Below are 13,621 nucleotides of genomic sequence, written 5' to 3'. Positions count from 1 at the left end.
GGGAGGCTTTTTGGGCGATTTTCCAATTTCTTGCCTTAGCTTTGATTTCATTAGTTGTATTAGTCTCTTGTAGTTATATTTATGTTATGTAATTGGTTTTGGCTAGATTTGGTCCATTCAGAGCCGGATATTCGTGGAAAGAGCATTGTGACTGATTGATTTGAGCTTGGTTCGAGGTAAGTGTCTTGCCTAACCTTGTGTAGGGGAACTCTTGGTACTGTTTTGATATGTGAGCGTCGTGTACGTGAGGTGACGAGTATGTACACGGGCTGTTTGTTGTAAAACTCCATTTTTCACTAAGCCATACCCTGTTTCTCCTTATTTGAACTACACTAGCATATGTAACCATCTTGTTTAGTTTAGAATAGCATGCCTACGTATTTTAACTTCCTATCTAAACTCTCTGTAGCATGTTTAGTGAAATTACATGCTTTCCTTGACTTGAACTTAGTCTAAACTATAGGGTTTCTTCCTGTAACTGTTATTTCTATTGGTTGAGCTGCATATTTACTTTGGAACTACAGAACAGTATTCCGGGAGATCCCCCATGTACTGCATATTTACTTTGGGACTACGGAACGTTATTTCGGGAGATCCCCCCTGAACATTTACATTTGGGACTACGAGACGGTATCTCGGGGGATTCCCTGTTGTTATCTTTGTGTTCTGAGCAGTTGTCTTTCTACGATTCCATTCCTATTAGATTTCCGCATTTATTTTTACTGCGATATATCATTCTGTCTTATTTCATTATGTTTATACTAGTAGGGCCTTGACTTGATCTCGTCACTACTCTACCGAGGTGAGACTTGGCACTTAGTGGGTACCATTGTGGTGTACTCATGCCCTTCCCTGCACATATTCTTCGTGTGCAGATCCAGGTACTGCTTATCAGCCGCATTATCAGTGAGGTGAGGCAGCTGTAGAGACTTCAAGGTATATCTGCCGCATCCGCAGACCTCGGAGTCCCTATTCACTCTTCCCTATGTCAAATGGTTCTTATATTTTTTTCTTCTTTTGTTAGACTCTAGAGTATAACAGTACAATTTCTTTCTATAGCTTGTGACTTATGGTATTCCGGGTTTTGGGAGAGCTTATGTAAAATCCGAGAGTGATTATTGTATATGCTGAGCGACATCTCATTTCCTTGTTTAAATTTACCTGTTAGTTGATAGCTTTTATGTTTTCTTTCCTTTTTCCGCAAATGTTAGGCTTACCTAGTTGTAGAGACTAGGTGCCATCACGATGGTTCACGGAGGGAGAACTTGGGGTCGTGACATTAGTAAAGTTTGGAGATACACTAATCTCATGGAAGTCAAAAAAGCAAGGGACAATGTCAAGAAGCTCTGGTGAAGCTGAGTTCCAAAGCACGGCATCTTGCACAGCTGAGATTATCTAGTTAGTAGGACTATTCAAAGAGCTGGGAGTTGAAGCACAAGTTCTAGTGAAGCTAATGTGTGATAGCAAGGCTGCAATCCAAATTGTAGCTAATCTTATTTTCTATGAAAGGCCAAAGCACATAGATATAGATTTTCATATTGTAAGAGAAAGAATAATGCAAGGCCTGATACAAACTGAGCTTGTGTCAATAAATAAACAACTAGCAGACATCCTTACAAAAGGCTTGGAAAAGGCACAACATGATTACCTGCTTCAAAGACTTGGAGTGAAGAATCTGTATTCAACTATCAGCTTGAGGGTAGGTTATATATATATATATATATATATATATATATATATATATATATATATATATATATATATATATATATACTGAGTGTACAATGATTTTATGAGCTTTTGCATTTTTTACAGAATCACATTCTCTCTTCTCAAACTCGTGTCTGTTCTAGCTCAAGTGCCATTTCCATGGCAATCAACAAACTTTATATTCAGCCTCTTGGTATAACCAAAGCTTATACCCTTTCTCACTTAATATTGATTACTTTCCTCATTTGGGAAGGGGGGAGGTTGTGTTATGAGTTTGCTGTGAAGTTTGGTAATTATGCTTGTTTACTTCGAAATCCAAGTAACAATTAAACTTGTTTTGTGGTCTTAAAGATACATGATTTAATCCAATACTAACTAATAACTAAGAAACCAAACGTGTAAATTAAATAAGTAAGTTGAATCAAACCAATGCTTAAGCAAGTCTTGACCTCGAGCTATGATGGCCTCGAGGTTTGTCAATAAGAACAATAAAATAAGGACAATATAGTTGAGAGACAATTCTGATGAGTAATGAACAAGAAAGTAAGAGTGTATCTTCTTTTGCCAATGATTGATGATGATTACAAATGATTGGGGTCCCCTTTATATAGTAGGGAACCTAAATAAGGTATATTTCTATTCTTAGTAAGGAATCTTATTGTGACAGCTATCTAACCGCATAGTACAAAATTCGTACAAATTTGTTGCAGAATGTACGCCGTGATCTTAGGGATGTTGCGGGAATCTTGCCTTTTCTGTTACAAAGACATAACGGAACCATATCGGGGTTGGTCATACTCGGCCTCAATGCTCATCGCATACTTCGATCTTCGAGCCTTGTACTCCATCGTCGGGCTCAAGCTCCGTTCATTCTGAACTCGGGCTCGAAGCGACTCTTCGAGGCCATAAAATCGGGCATACCTGATTTTGACTGTATAAATATAGTCCCCGCATTTCTTAGAAAAAAGTGATAAGAAATGTTTTGATCCTCGATCCTCTTATGCCTCGATCGTGACGTCCACTTCATGATGTCAGCGACAAAAGTGATTGAAAGGTCACGTCGGCATAGCTCCCAAGGTCATTAATTGAAAGCAGTTGATGGTCAGCCATTGGCTTCCCAAACCGTTGAAGCGGCCACTATAAAATAGGTCAATTCCACAACTTTTACAATCTTTACTTCTCAAACTTTTCCCAAAACCTCACTAGTTTCTTCATCTTCTCTGAGTCTATCCTTTCATTAATTTGTTCTTCTTGCAGCATCAACTTCTCCTCTTCCTTTGAGTTTCTCAATAACAATGGCTAGAACATCTAAAATAACTCCTCAGAAAGAAAAAGCCTCATCATCATCGCGTCCGACTGGTGATGAGCGACGGTGCCACCTCGTATCGAAGAGTGCATTCCCGGGCCATGCGAGCTATTTTCCGATTTCAAAATCGATAAACCTGCATCGGTTCCAGGCCGATGCGAGCCCATGTCTCGATATATTTTCTTGATAACTGAAGATGATCTTGAGCGGGTAAAAAAGGATTGTAATTGGGAGGATAAGAATGTCATGATTCCTTCCCCCGAAGAGGACATCACCACTCATGTGGAAGGGTACTTAAGCGTGTATACTTATCCTTTCACACTGGGTCTCATAGATCCAGCACTGGGTCCTGTAGACCTAGACATTCTCGATTTTTGTCACCAATATCCGGTGACGCTTGGCCAGATCTACCATTCTTTCTGGCGCATCATCAATTTGCCTAGGTATTTCTCGGGCACGGGTGAGGGGATGTCATTTACCCTTGACCACCTGATCAAGCTATACAACCCTCACCTTTATCGAGGCGATCTGATAAAGCTCCAGCATCGATCCTCAAAGTCGCTATTCTCTAGCATCGATGAGGACAAAGACCGAGGATGGATGAGTCGGTTGGTCCGAATCAAGACTTCCAATTTAATTATTGCTGAAAGGATGCCATTCCCCAAGGAATGGAACTCGAAACGTAAGTACAAACTTATCGACGATGATTACTGCTCTACTTTCCCTATTCTTCGTCGATCTAATTCCTTTTCGATGATGCAGCTGCCCCTTGGTTTCCTGGTGCGATTCCGGACCTCGAAGGTTGGGTTCGACAACTGGCTTCCACTTCTTCACACGCAGAACCTGTTGGCGTGATCTGGCCAAGGATCGGTGGGAAGCTAAAAACCATGGTGAGCTCTTTTGTTTATATATTGGTATTTCTCTATAAAATACGTACTTTCCCCTTATGCACGACTTAGAGACACTGTTTCTATGAGGCCTCCTCCGCCCAGTGAAGAGGATATCCCGAAGCTAACCAAGGAGAAGAAAAAAAGGGCTTTGCCAACAAGTTCCCCGAAGCCCAAGAAAAATAAAGCTCGAAAGCCTAGGGCCGATCCTGCAGTCTTATCTGCAGAAGCGATCCAACACCTTCGGGATAACGAGGAAGTGGGAGACAATGCTGACTGCCCGTTGGTAGCTCAAAAGAGGGGGGGCAGTGAAGCTTTGAAGGCCGCTGAACTAACGGTAGATGATGCGGTTCAATCTCGAACCGAAGAAATCTCGGAGGCGAGCTTGAGCAAAGTCCCCGATCCATCGGGCAGTAAAAGTGCTCCTAGCCTTGGAGGACATCCGACGGGCGAGCCCGAAGATCCTAGTTTCGAGGCCTTCAAAGAGAGGAGAATGTCCCAAGTGAATCACTTGGGATAATTAACATAGATGAATCCTCGCCTGGCTCTATGTTTTCTGAAGGGCAGTTCCGAGATGCCTGGGCCATGAAGACTCCTGATGTGGGGACGAACCATGAAGGGAATGATATTTTTCGGGAATGCTTTGTGGGGTCGAAGATAGCCCCGACCCAGACACCTCGTTTATTTTCGACGAGGCTCAACGTTTTCTGAAATAAGTAAGTTTCTGTCTTCATAATTATGTACGTGCTTTATTCTTGTTTTTCTGAGTTTGACTTCTTTTCTTTGTATGAAGGCTATTATTTTCATCGACAAGCATTTTCTAAATCTTGAGCTGAGCTTGCCCGTTGCGAGGCCGAAATCAAGAAGCTTGTGGAAGAGAGGGACGGCCTCAAACTTCTTTATGTTTAAAAAGAGGAGGTGACCAGGGACCTTCGAACCGATTTAACGAAGGCTCATCGAGAACAGACTGAGCTCATTGAGTAGGTAATGAATCTTTTTGGGAATTAGTTATGTGTTTATTTGACTTAGTGACTAACGCTTCGACTTTGTATGCCCACCAGAAGGGCGAATTGGCGAAGCAACTTCGAGAGGAGATCAAGGCGAAAGAGGCTGAGACCCTGGGTGGAAGCAACATATGGATTGTCTCACCTCGGATAAAGACACGCTTCAGGCCCAGCTGACTTCGATCGAACATCAGCTTCAAAATGTAAGGGGGAAAGCTTGGCTCGGAGCCAAAAGATTGAGGAGCTTGAAGCTAAATGAGCCGTCGAACTTGCAAAGGCTAAATCTGAGATGGAGGCGTTTATGGAGTCTTATCGAGCTGACGCCGAGGCTTCCAACATTCGGGCACAGGAAATATCTATTGCTGGTGAAGTCAAATTATTGTGTGCTGTCAATCACGCCAGGCGACAATCTTGGAGAGAGACTCTCTAGGAGGTGCACGCTCGTGGCTTTGACCTCTCAGTTGATATTGAAAAGGCAAAAACTTTGGAGGACGAGGCTACCGCTTTACTCTCTAATGATGAAGACTCCGCTAGTGGCTCCAAGAGCGGAGGAGATGAGGATGAAGTCCCCGAGGAGGAGGTTCTCGAAGACGTGGCTACCAAAGATGCGACTCCCAAAGTAGACTAGGCCCTTAGGATTTTGTTTTTCATTTTTGTGTAAGGTCCCTTGTGGGCATTGTAAATACCTTTCATGTATATAAAGAACTCCTTTTCTTTCCATATCCGATTTGTTGTAAAGTCTGCTTCATTTTTATTTTGCGAAAGTTTTGATGTTATAACTTCAATAGTCGATTGAGCACCAGCTCGGACACAGAATAAAATAAACCCTTAGGTTTTTTTAGTAATCAATGGGAAATCTTTGAACTTATAATAGAATACCTCTTAAGATTTTTTGATGAATCCTCGAGCTATGCTTAAGTTGATTTGATGCAAGCTCGGGATGGTTGAACCCTTAGGTTCGAGTTGAGTGAGAACAAGGTCTCGAACTCTATGTATTTTGGCCCTTAGGTTCTTTTAGGTTGGGCCAATATGGCCTTTGAAAGATGGCTATTATTTTCCTTTTTCGGCTTAAAATACTTGGTAAAAATTTCTTTATGCCTTGACATGCATTTTTTATCCATTTGGTTTTTTGAGGGTTTAGTCTCGAACGGAACCTTTTTGTTTTTTGTGCCTTAGTACACGTTTGTATTTGAATAATTTGATACCTCTTAAGGTTTATCAAGGGCTGATTTTATCGAAGCCCTTTAATCAATTTGCCGAGGTTAGCCTTTATTAATCGGGTTTTTTAGAATTCGAAGGCTTGTTTTTATTGCGAAATTCGGACGTCACCGAGCCGCATTATTTTGGCCGTAGACTTTTATATGGTCGTAGCCTTAGGGTGTGTCTCTTGAACTTATTTCCTGATAACATTTTGAACTTGTCCCAAATGTTAGTCCCCGAGTATGAGGGCCTTGGCCTTTGCATCGAAGGTTGCCTCTTTGAGGTCTTATAAATTCGAGTTTAAACAACTTGAATGTGTTGACCGTCGATGACAGTCCCCGAGTATTTGAGGTGTATTTGCGTTTTGGCCCTTGATCCGTTTCTCGCAGAATCACAAGTATGAAGCTCATATAGTAGATTTTGTTTTGGGGAAACAAAGTGTCTAATATAGAAAGAATGCTTCTTTGAATAACTCATACATGCGTACGTGTTTTGCCATCGGGGCTCGACTATTCTATATGGACACGGTTCATCTGACCGTTTGGCCCATTACAAGGTTTTTCCTATCGAGGCTCTCTTTGGCGTGAAGTATTTTTTTCGAAAATATAACCTCCGAGGGTGATGCCTCCCAGTATATGAGGTTGATGGAAAAGAAGCCTTGGATACTATTGAATTCTCCTTAGGTAGCACATAGTTGTTGCCTTGTTAAAAACCTCATCGGAAAAACCCATTTGGGATAAAACCTGATCTAAGGGAAAAAGAGTGTAACGCGTGCTTTAAAAAAAACCTAAGGTCTTCGTGTAGAAGGGTGCTTTCATGTCTTCGATCGAACATCTTCAACGAGTTAGTCTTAAATACAAATGGAGAAAAGGAGAAGGTCATAGCTTTTAATACCGTTTGAGTAGTGATACATTCCAATTGTTTGGCAATTGTTCGCCTTCCATCGTGCCAAGTTTGTAAGATCCTTATCGATAACTCCTATGACTCGGTACGGTCCTTCCCAATTTGAGCCTAGTTTCCCTTCATTCGGGTCTCGAGTATAGAGGGTGACTTTCCGTAGAACTAAGTCCCCGATTCCGAAGTGTCGAAGGTTGGTCCTTCTATTATAATATCTCTCAATTATTTGCTTTTGCGCGGCCATCCAAACAAGTGCAGCTTCTCGTTTTCATCTAATATCTCGAGGCTAGTATTTATAGCCTCGTGATTTGATTCCTCCGATGCATGTCGAAATCTGGTGCTGGGTTCCCCGACCTTGAACAGAATCAAGGCCTCAGAGACATATACTAAGGAGAACGAGGTTGTTCCCGTGCTAGACTTCAATGTCGTTTGATATGCCCAAAGAACCTTGGGAAGAACTTCTCTCCATTTCCCTTTAGCGTCGTTCAACCTTTTCTTCAAGTTTTGAATGATAGTCTTGTTTGTCGATTCGGCCTACCTTTTTCCGCTCGGATGATATGGCGTTGATAAATCCTTTTTATTTTGTGTGCTTTGAGGAACTTCGTTACCTTGTTGCTAATGAATTGCTTGCCGTTGTCACATATGATTTCGGTAGGTATTCTGAATCGACACACGATATGGTCCTAGATGAAGTCAATAACTTCTTTTTCTCTGACCTTCTCAAAGGCCCATGCTTCCACCCATTTAGTAAAGTAGTCAGTCATAAACAAAATGAATTTAGCTTTACCTGGGGCCATTGGTAGAGGGACGACGATGTCCATTCCCTATTTCATGAAAGGCCACGAGGACAGGACTGAGTGAAGTTACTCACCAGACTGATGAATCATCGGTGCAAACCTTTGACATTTTATCACATTTTCTAACAAACTCCTTAGTGTCTTTTTTCATGCTATCCCAATAATACCCCGCTCTAATAGTTTTACGAATCAAAGACTCGGCGCCGGAGTGATTCCCACAAGTGCCTTCGTGGATTTCTCGTAGAACATAATCGGTGTCCTCCGGCCCTAAACATACCGCCAATGGTCCATCAAACGTCCTCATGTATAATGTTCCATCTTCATCCAATGTAAACCTGGCAGCCTTGGTTCGTAGAGCCCTCGACTCTTTATGATCCGATGTGATCTTTCCATTTTTCAAATATTCGATATATTTATTCTTTTAATCCCAAGTCAAACTTGAAGAATTTATCTTGGCATGACCCTCTTCGGCCATAGATCTCGATAATTGGGCAACAGTCCCCGGGATAATATCATCTTCTTTAACTGATGACCCCAAGTTTGCAAGTGCATCGACCTTACTATTTTGTTCTCGAGGAACATGATCTAGAGTCCACTCCTTGAAGCGGTGCAAGGTTACCTATAGCTTTTCCAAATATCTTTGCATCCTATCCTCTCGAACTTCGAAGCTTTTGTTTACTTGGTTCACCACCAACAGAGAATCACACTTGGCTTCAATGACTTTTTCCATCAAGCTTTTATCTAGTTCGAGACCTACAATCATGGCCTCATACTCGGCCTCATTATTAGTCAACCTGAAGTTTTAATGATTGTCTAATAGTGTTACCTGTAGTTTGGCTTCAAAATGATGCCAATCTCGAACCCTTTCACATTTGAGGCACCGTCCGTGAAGAGGATCCATATCCCTGATGATGTACCTAATTTTAGCAAAAGTTCTTTCTCCACTTCGAGTACGAGGGTTGGTGTAAAATCGGCCATGAAGTCAGATAAGATTTGAGACTTGATGGTCGTTCAGGATTGATATTCGATATCGTACCTGCCAAGTTCAACGGCCCATTTGGCCAATCGACCTGATAACTCGGGCTTATGAAAAACATTTCGGAGAGCATAAGCGGATAACACACATATTGGGTGACACTGGAAATATGGCTTTAGCTTTCTAGATGCGCTTACTATTGCAAGTGCTAATTTTTCTAAGTGTAGATATCTAGTTTCAACATCTCCTAAAGTCCGACTTACGTAATAGACAGGGAACTGCGTACCTTGCTCTTCTCAAACTAGTACACCACTTACCGCTATCTCGGATACTGCCAAATATTAGTAAAGCTTTTCATCTACCTTCAGAGTGTGAAAAAGAGGTGGGCTCGATAAGTATCGTTTCAATTCCTCCAATGCTTGCTGGCATTCTGGGGTCCATGCGAAATTATTTTTCTTTTTGAGTAAGGAAAAGAACCCGTGGCTTCGATCTGATGACCTCAAAATGAATCAGCCTAAGGTGTCTATCCATCCTGTTAGCCTTTGTACGACTTTCACACTATCCACAAAAGTGATATCCTCGATGGCCTTGATCTTGTCGGGGTTGATCTAGATTCCCCAATTTGATACCATGAAGCCGAGGAACTTGCCCGAACCGGCCCCAAAGGCACATTTTTTAGGGTTAAGCTTCATTTTGTACTTTCTCAAGATTTTGAATGTTTCCTACAAATGAGTTAAATGGTCCTCTGCGCGCAGGGACTTAACCAACATATCGTCAATGTAAACTTCCATTGATTTACCTATCTGTCCTCGAATATTTTGTTAACTAGGCGTTAGTATGCAACTCCAGCATTTTTTTAGCCTGAAGGGCATTACATTGTAGTAACAGTATGTTCCAAACTTAGTGATAAATGAGTTCTTCTCCTAGGCCTCCAGGTTCATCTGAATTTGACTGTACCCGGAGTAAGCATCGAGAAAGGTAAGGATCTCGTGGCAAGCCGTGGCATCGATCATGCGATCGATGTTAGGCAGTGGAAAGGAGTCTTTAGGGCATGCCTTTTTTAAATACTTATAATTTATGCACATTCTAAGTTTGTTCATTTTTTTAGGGACTATAACTACTTTGGCTAACCATTCGGGGTATTTTACCTCCCGAATGGACCCTATTTTAAGAAGTTTAGTTACCTCATCCTTTATGAATGCATGTTTCACCTCGGACTGAGGCCTTCTTTTTTGCTTTACTGGTTTGAACTTGGGATCGAGGCTTAGACGGTGTGTTGTTATTTCCGGTGGGATCCCTATCATGTCTAAATGGGACAAAGTACAACAATCTATGTTATCGATACGAAATTGAACGAGTTTTTTTCCTGAGTTCGGGGGTTAATCCCGTTCCCAGGTATACCTTTCTCTCGAATATATGCTCGATCAGTATGACCTGTTCCAGCTCCTCGACCGTTGACTTGGTTACATCTGACTCTTCAGTAACAACAAAAGTTCGAGGAGTAAGGAAATCCTCTTCTTCTTCTTTGATTACCTGTTTCTCCTATTCGGTCGAGGCTGTGGATGGTGGTTGCTATTTGGCCGTCTTCTTATCTTTGGTGATCAATTTTTTCGAGGTTGGAGGCACTGGTATCGTGTCACCTCATCAACATCAAACATTTACTTTGCACCATGTTGTTCCTCGTAAACTATTTTCACGCCATCCATTGTTGGGAATTTCATCATCTGATGAAGGGTCGATGGTATTGCCCTTATATTGTGGATCCATGGCCTCCTGAGTAATGCATTATATCTCATGTTGCCTTCAACGACATGGAATTTTGTATCTTGGATGGTCTCGACCACGTTCACTGGTAGGATTATCTCCCTATTCGTTGTTTCACTTGCCATGTTGAAGCTGTTTAGGACTCTAGATGCAGGTATAATTTGGTCATGTAGGCCGAGCTGCTCTACGACCATTGATCTGACTATATTTGCTGAGCTACCTGGATCCACTAGAACACGTTTAACTTGAATTTTATTTAACAAAATAGAAATTACCGGGGCGTCATTGTGTGGCTGAGAAATGCCTTCCGCTTCCTCGTCATTGAACGATAGGATGCCCCTCGGGCACATAACTCCGCATCCATTTTTCTCTGGTAATCGACACCTTGGTACGTTTGAATATAGGCCCTTGGGGAACATCGACCCCGCCAACGATCATATGAATTACATGTTGCGGCTCTTCTTGCTCATTCTTTCTGTTGGCGTCTCTTTCTCTGAAGTGATTCTTAGCTCGATCACTGAGAAACTCTTGAAGATGACTCTCGTTGAACACTCGAGCTACCTCCTCCCTCAGTTGTCTGCAGCCTTCAGTCCTATGGCCATGTGTGCCATGATATTTACACATCAAGTTTGGATTTCTTTGAGAAGGATTGGTTTGTATAGGTATAGGCCACCTTGTGTCTTTGATCCTTCCGATAGCTGATATGATCCCCGATGCATCGACACTAAAATTATATTCTGATAACTGAGGTGCTTCTGCGGGGTCAGTATGTTTATCAAAACCATTCTTACTCATAAGTCCCCGAGAATTTGCCCTCGATCATTTCTTTGGTCATTCCGAGGAGGATTGTGCCCCGAGCCATTGTTTCTTTGATCTGCGACATATGGCTGGTATCGTTCTCTGTTTGATCTTGGTTACTTGTCGGTATCCCTCGGGGCCTTAACTACCAATCTATTTGGATGAACTGAACCCTAGGGGGCTCCCAGCTGGTCGTCCTCGACCCTGATCTTCGATTGGTAACGATTATGTGCATCTGCCCAAGCACATCTAGATACTCGATCAGATTTTTCTTCAACTGTCGTGACGCGATCGAACTCCACTCGTTCAACCCCTGTGTAAAAGCTTGCACGACCCAATCGTCTGAGACCGGTGGTAATTCCATTCGCTCCATTTGAAATCGAGATATGAACACCCTTATCAATTCATCACCCCTCCGTCTTATCTTAAAAACGTTCGATTTCCTTGTCGCAACCTTTATGGCCCTGGCACATAGCAAACGAATCGATAGAATTCGGTGGTAAGTTGTGATACCAGATCATTGCTCCTTTTGACAAAGTTTCCCCAAACCTTTTCAACAAAGCCGACTCGATATCGTCATCATTTAAGTCGTTTCCTTTAATCCCGCATGTGCACGAGGTGATATGTTCATTAGGATCACTCGTCCCGTTGTACTCAGGTATATATGGCATACGTAACTTCTTGGGAATGGGCTTCCGATCCGCACTCGGAGGGAATGACTTTTGTACGAATTTTTTGGCATCCAAACCTTTTAAGATCTGGGGTGCCCCCGGTATTTGATCAACACGGGAGTTATACGTCTCCATTTTTTTGTCATTATCCTCAATCTTTTTCTCCCCTGACCCGATTCTTTTGTTGAGCTCCTCGAGCATCCTCATAATCGTCGGATCAGTCCCCCGAGCCATTACCGTTCGATCTTTCTGGCACCAGCTTAGTTCGGCGAGTAATTTCTGGTTCAACCACACTTGGAGTTTTGTGCTGACTTTGAAGTTGAGCGATAGCGACCTGTTGAGCTTGTAGCATCTCGAATATTACTTGGAGGCTAACTCTCCCATCTCGTATACCCTATGTTCCTTGGCCACCAGATCGGACTTCCTTGTGTACACTACCTCCAGGGTCTGTGCCTAAGTACATTAAAAGCAATGTGCCAACTAACGTTGACTGGTTCTACAATCGACACTCCCCCAGGATTAATTGGTGGCACACCGTCTCCCTGAGCAACTACATTATTTTTTTCCCCATGAAATCCAAGACCATCATCGCCATGTACATATGCATTTTGTGAGTTTGACATGTTTTAACCTGAGAACAAATATTCTTGACAAGAACAAGTGTGAAAATAACGTGTGTTATCAGAATCAGTACTGAAATAATCACTATTATCTTTGGCCCCACGGTGGGCGCCAAACTGTTTACCTCGAAATACAAGTAACAATTAAACTTGTTTTGTGGTCTTAAAGATACGTGATTTAATCCAATACTAACTAATAACCAAGAAATCAAACGTGTAAATTAAAGAAGCAGGTTGAATCAAACCAGTGCTCAAGCAAGTCTTGACCTAGAGCTATGATGGCCTCAAGGTTGGTCAATAAGAACAGTAAAATAAGGACAAGAAAGTTGAGAGACAATTCTAATAAGTAATGAACAAGAAAGTAAGAGTGTATATTCTTTCGCCAATGATTGATGATGGTTACAAATGATTGAGATCTCCTTTATATAGTAAGGGAACCCTAAATAAGTTACATTTCTATTCTTAGTAAGGAATCTTATTGGGGCAGCTGTCTAACCGCCTAGTACAAAATCCGTACAAATTCGTACAAATCTGTTTTAAGGATGTTGCGGGAATCTTGTTCTTTCTGTTACAAACCCATAACGGCACCATCTCGGGGTTGGTCATACTCGGCCTCGGTGATCATCGCGTACTTCGATCTTCGAGCCTTGTACTTCGTCGTCGGATTCGAGTGAACCGAGCTCGAAGCGACTCTTTGAGACCATAAAATCGGGCATACCTAATTTTGACCGTATACAATACTCCAAAATAGAAGTAATGTAATGGTGTGGGAACAATTCAGATAAGGGGAAGTAACAAAAGACGGAAGAAAATACTTATGCGCGGAATATAGGTACATAACAATACAGCAGCATCTAGCAACATAAAAATCATACTTTACGTTGCAAACATAGAGTAATAAGCTGGCTAATAATAAGTGCCAGAATATACTAGTAGTAAAAACTAAATACAGACAACAAAATAAAATTCACTGATAGTGAAAGCAGCTCGC

The sequence above is a fragment of the Nicotiana sylvestris genome, chromosome 3 (genome assembly GCF_000393655.2).
Source record: "Nicotiana sylvestris chromosome 3, ASM39365v2, whole genome shotgun sequence".
NCBI classification, from domain to species: Eukaryota; Viridiplantae; Streptophyta; class Magnoliopsida; order Solanales; family Solanaceae; genus Nicotiana; species Nicotiana sylvestris.
This window is presented reverse-complemented; position numbering follows the sequence as displayed.